General features: G+C 34.4%; 1 non-coding gene and 1 pseudogene across 1 annotated transcript; one reads left to right on the top strand and one right to left on the bottom strand.

Annotated features, from left to right (window-relative positions):
* Positions 1–996: 996 nt before the first annotated feature.
* LOC128665212 (uncharacterized) lies at positions 997–1,115 on the bottom strand (annotated as a pseudogene).
* Positions 1,116–1,297: 182 nt separating this feature from the next.
* Positions 1,298–1,416, top strand: LOC128665313 (5S ribosomal RNA). Its single transcript, XR_008403077.1, has one exon. It is a non-coding gene; the product is annotated as a 5S ribosomal RNA (ribosomal RNA).
* Positions 1,417–6,018: the final 4,602 nt, after the last annotated feature.

Here is a 6,018-nt window from a genome sequence, read left to right as displayed (position 1 = left end):
ATGCTCCTAAATATTGCCAATAGTGACTAATGTGTAAGGCTCTGAGTAAGACCTTTAACTGTGTGTTTAACACATACGCATTGTCAAGTAAAAAATATTGTGACAGCAATAAGCCAATGTAAAAAATGTGTATCAAAAAAGTTGTGTGCAAAAATTATTGTACAAAAATTATTAATGGTCAAAAAATTGGTTGATCTTCAAAAAACGTGAATTAAGAACAAAGATTGTGAAAAATAAAAAAACAAAAATTTAAAAAAAAATTGTGGTGTGTTCAAATAGTAACTTATATAAATGTAAATAATAGTTCAAAAAATAGTCCAACAGTGAAAACTTAATAGAAAAAAATAATCCAACAATAAATTATAATAAGTAGTGTGTCTCTTTAAGAAAAAACAATAATCCTTAAAGTGTTGTGAATCCTAACAGCAATAGTTATGGTGATTTTCCAAGTGTTTTATACTGAATAGCAGTGTCAGTACTTGCTAGCCGTTTTCCAACCTAAAATTCTATCTTCTTGGCAAATATTTTGTTATAATCCCTGGATGATCCTTCTATAAAAGAAAGACATGATGGTGAAGATTGTTTTTAGATCAATAGAAAATGAAATTGTGCTTACCAGTCAACGCGTTTCGATCACAAAGAGACCTTTATCAAGACTGGTTTTATGGTGTTAGTAGTGGTCTTTTTATACCAGACTGATTGCTGGCCATAAAATTGTGGAACAGGAAGTGTTTGTTAAGCACTTCCTGTTTTACTGACCTTAAATGTGTGTTTAAAATATATAGTTTATAGTTTAAAAATCTGTGATTAAGAAATCAATTATAATACATTTAGATGGTATCCTTATTTTGGCAAGCTCTGTCTGCATCTGATCACTTTTATTCAGAGAAAATACAAAAATTCCTATGTTAGAATACAGTGTTCCAAATTTGGAAAAATATATATACAAACCCAGCCTTTTTAGTTATGACTTCATACCTATTATTTAAAAAAAAAATTCTACCACACCTTGTGTTTCCAGGCGGTCTCCCATCCAGGTACTGACCAGGCCTGGCCCTGCTTAACTTCCAAGATCAGACGAGATCGGGTACATTCAAGGCAGTGTGGCTGTAGATATTTTTGTATTAGCCCTATTTCTCATCATGATCTGATAAGAAAGAGAGTTTACTGTAATCTCCAAGCCGTTTTTCAGCTGTTTACTGTTTACCCAATAGAAACAGCTGAAAAACGGCTTGGAGATGACAGTAAACTCTCTTTCTTATCAGATCATGATGAGAAATAGGGCTAATACAGAAATGTCTACAGCCACACTGCCTTGAATGCACCCGATCCCGTCTGATTTTGGAAGTTAAGCAGGGCCAGGCCTGGTTAGTACCTGGATGGGAGACCGCCTGGGAACACCAGGTGCGGTAGAATTTTTTTTTTAAAATAATAGGTATGAAGTCATAACTAGAAAGGCTGGGTTTGTATATATATTTTTCCAAATTTGGAACACTGCATTCTAAAATAGGAATTTTTGTATTTTCTCTGAATAAAAGTGATCAGATGCAGACAGAGCTTGACAAAATAAGGATACCATCTAAATGTATTATAATGGATTTTTTAATCACAGATTTTTAAACTATAAACTATATATTTTAAACACACATTTAAGGTCAGTAAAACAGGAAGTGCTTAACAAACACTTCCTGTTCCACAATTTTATGGCCAGCAATCAGTCTGGTATAAAAAAACCACTACTAACACCATAAAACCAATCTTGATAAAGGTCTCTTTGTGACCGAAACGTGTCGACTGGTAAGCACAATTTCATTTTCTATTGATTTAAAAACAATCTTCACCATCATATCTTTCTTTTACAGAAGGATCATCCAGGGATTATAACAAAATATTTGCCAAGAAGATAGAATTTTGGGTTGGAAAACGGCTAGCAAGTACTGACACTGCTATTCAGTATAAAACACTTGGAAAATCACCATAACTATTGCTGTTAGGATTCACAACACTTTAAGGATTATTGTTTTTTCTTAAAGAGACACACTACTTACTTATTATAATTTATTGTTGGATTATTTTTTCTATTAAGTTTTCACTGTTGGACTATTTTTTTGACTATTATTTACATTTATATAAGTTACTATTTGAACACACCACAATTTTTTTGTAAATTTTTGGTTTTTCATTTTTCACAATCTTTGTTCTTAATTCACGTTTTTTGAAGATCAACCTATTTTTTTGACCATTAATAATTTTTGTACAATAATTTTTGCACACAACTTTTTTGATACACATTTTTTACATTGGCTTATTGCTGTCACAATATTTTTTACTTGACAATGCGTATGTGTTAAACACACAGTTAAATGTCTTACTCAGAGCCTTACACATTAGTCACTATTGGAAATATTTAGAAGCATTGCATAGATTTGAGAATATTATTGGTTAGATAATATTATATAACTGACTAATATATTTCACCTATTATGTGTATGTGGTAAACACAAAGTTGAATTTTTGTTGTGAGCCTTATACTTAATTTGGAATTTTTTAGGAATATTTTTTAAGAGCAATGTTAGCACAATTTTAAATGCCATATCTGCTATTTAACTATTTGTTTTAACTATTCATTTAGCTATTATTGCTGTATAAATTTGATTGTTTATACATGATCCATGTTTTTAACTTATTTGTGTACTCAATAAATTGTTTATTGTAATTGTTTGATAATATTGCATTAGGTCCAGACCCAGCCTTCGTATAGTTGGCGCTTTGGTATACCTTATTAGTTACACCTCTAAGATGACCACTGCCTTGCTAAATAAGCTGAGGGTAAAGGTGATGGACTGGCCAAGCATATCTCCAGACCTAAACCCTATTGAGCATCTGTGGGGCATCCACAAACGAAAAGTGGGGAATCGCTCCGTAATGTCATCATGGAGGAGTGGAATAGGACTCCAGTGGCAACCTGTTAAGCTCTGGTGAACTCCATGCCCAAGAGGGTTAAGGCAGTGCTGCAAATTAATGGTGGTCACACAAAATATTGACACTTTGGCCCCAATTTGGACATTTCCACTTAGGGGTGTGCTCACTTTTGTTGCCAATGGTTTAGACATTAATGGCTGTGTGTTAGTTATTTTAAGGGGACAACACATTTAAATTGTTATACAGGCTGTACATTCATTTCTTTACATTGTAGATAAGTGTCATTTCTTCATTGTTGTCACATGAAAATATATAATAAAATGTTTGCAAAAATGTGAGGGGTGTACTCACTTTTGTGAGATTAACTATAGATTTATAAGTAGACAAGCTTTCGGAAGAATTCCTTCCTTTCTCACGTCTGAAGCAATACTCACCAATTCAATGGAATGTACAGATTATATATATATATATATATATATATATATATATATATATATATATATATATATATATATATATATATATATATATATATATATATATCTTTTTTTGTGGGGGTACTCACTGGTACTGAGTTACCCCCAACTCTGCCAACTCATGACAGGTAATATTTGTAATAATCATTTAAATGCTCCAGTTTTCATAATAGGGGCAGCAAAATACATCAAACATTCGGCTCGATTACGAGTTGTGCGTTAAGGTAAAAAAGCAGCGTTAACAGGTCCTAACGCTCCTTTTTTATGCCTACTGCTATTACGAGTCTTGCAGGTATTGGTGTACCGCACACTTTTTTGGCCTTACTGCAAGCCAACTTACGTAAATTTCGTAAAGGCTTTTTTCTATGGGACTTCCATAGCGCCGGTATTATGAGTCTGCCTGGGAGCGGTACAGCCTTTACCGCCAAGATTCCTAACGCATTCTAAAGTCAGTAGTTGTAGCATAAAACTCATAACTAAATTGCTAAAAAGTACACTAACACATATAAACTACCTATTAACCCCAAAACCGAGGCCCTCCCGCATCGCAAACACTAAAATAAAAATATTAACACCCTAATCTGCCGCTGATTGGAACAGCCAATAGAATGCCAGCTCAATCCTATTGGCTGATTTTTTTTTTTTTTAGGATTTTTTCTACCTTAATATCCGATTGGCTGATAGAATTCTATCAGCCAATCGGAATCTAAGGGACGCCATCTTGGATGATGTCACTTAAAGGTACCTTCATTCCGAAGAAGCTGTTGATTGAAGATGAGGCTCTGCGCCGGATGTCTTGAAGATGGAGCCGCTCCGCGACGGAAGGATGAAGATAGAAGATGCTGTCTGGATGAAGACTTCTGCCCGCCTGGAGGACCACTTCTGCCGGCTTCGTTGAGGACATCTTGCCGCTTGGATGAAGACTTCTCCCGGTAAGTGAATCTTCGGGGGTTAGTGTTAGGATTTTTTAAGGGTGTAATGGGTGGGTTTTATTTTTAGGTTAGGGCTTTGGGCAGCAATAGAGCTAAATGCCCTTTTTAGTTAGGGTTTTATTTGGGGGGTTGGTTGTGTGGGTGGTGGGTTTTATTGTTGGGGGGGGTTGTTTGTAAAAAAAATTTACAGGTAAAAGAGCTGATTTCTTTGGGGCAATGCCCCGCAAAAGACCCTTTTAAGGGCTATTGGTAGTTTAGGCTAGGGTTTTTTTTTATTTTGGGTGGGCTTTTCTATTTTGATAGGGCTATTAGATTAGGTGTAATTAGTTTAAAGATCTTGTAATTTGTTTTTTATTTTCTGTAATTTAGTGGGGGTTTTTGTAATTTAGCTAATTTTATTTAATTGTATTTAATGTAGGGAATTTATTTAATTGCAGTGTAGTGTTAGGTGTTATTGTAACTTAGGTTAGGTTTTATATTACAGGTCAATTTCTATTTATTTTAGCTAGATAGTTATTAAATAGTTAATAACTATTTAGTAACTATTCTACCTAGTTAAAATAAATAAATAAAAACTTGCCTGTAGAATAAAAATAAACCCTAAGCTAGCTACAATGTAATTATTAGTTATATTGTATCTAGCTTAGGGTTTATTTTATAGTTAAGTATTTATTTAGTTTTAAATAGGGATAATTTAGTTAATGATAGTAGTTTTATTTGGATTTATTTAAATTATATTTAAATTAGGGGGTGTTAGGGTTAGACTTAGATTTAGGGGTTAATACATTTAATATAGTGGCGGCGACATTGGGGGCAGCTGATTAGGGGTAAATAAGTGTAGGTAGGTTGCGGCAAAATTGGGGACGGGAGATTAGGGGTTAATAAATATAATGTAGGTGTTGGCGATGTTGGGGGCAGCAGATTAAGGGTTAATAAGTATAATGTAGGTGGCGGCGATGTCCGGAGCGGCAGATTAGGGGTTAATAAATATAATGTAGATGTCGTGGGGTGGCAGATTAGGGGTTAATAAGTGTAAGATTAGTGGTGTTTAGACTTGGGGTTCATGTTAGGGTGTTAGGTGTAAACATAAAATGTGTTTCCCCATAGGAATCAATGGGGCTGCGTTAAGGAGCTTTATGTTGCTTTTTAGCAGGTATTAGGCTTTTTTTCAGCCGGCTCTCCCCATTGATGTCTTTGGGGAAATTGTGCACGAGCACGTACAACCAGCTCACCGCTCACTTAAGCAGCGCTGGTATTGGAGTGCAGTGTGGAGCACAATTTTGCTCTACGCTCACTTCTTGCCTGTTAACGTCGGGTTTAGGAAAACCCGTAATACCAGCGCTGCAGTTAAGTGAGCGGTGAGAAAAAACTGCAAGTTAGCACCACAACCCTTATAACCCACAACTCGTAATCTAGCAGATTGTAAATAATACTGTTTTTTTTACTTTTCTCAAAGGTACTGAGCAGAATTTATCAATCAATAATCAGTGAGTACCGGCACCTTTTTTTTTAGTACCGGCACCTTTTTATTTTCCAAAAAAGGACTGTGTGTGTGTGTGAGTGTATGTGTGTGTGTATATGTATATGTATATATATATATATATATATATATATATATATATATATATATATATATATATATATATATATATATATACATTTGAGCCCTTTCCAGTCAAACACCTTGA

The sequence above is a fragment of the Bombina bombina genome, chromosome 6, assembly GCF_027579735.1.
Source record: "Bombina bombina isolate aBomBom1 chromosome 6, aBomBom1.pri, whole genome shotgun sequence".
Lineage (NCBI taxonomy): Eukaryota > Metazoa > Chordata > Amphibia > Anura > Bombinatoridae > Bombina > Bombina bombina.
The sequence above is the reverse complement of the archived record's forward strand: the minus strand, read 5'-3'. Positions and strand labels throughout refer to the sequence as shown.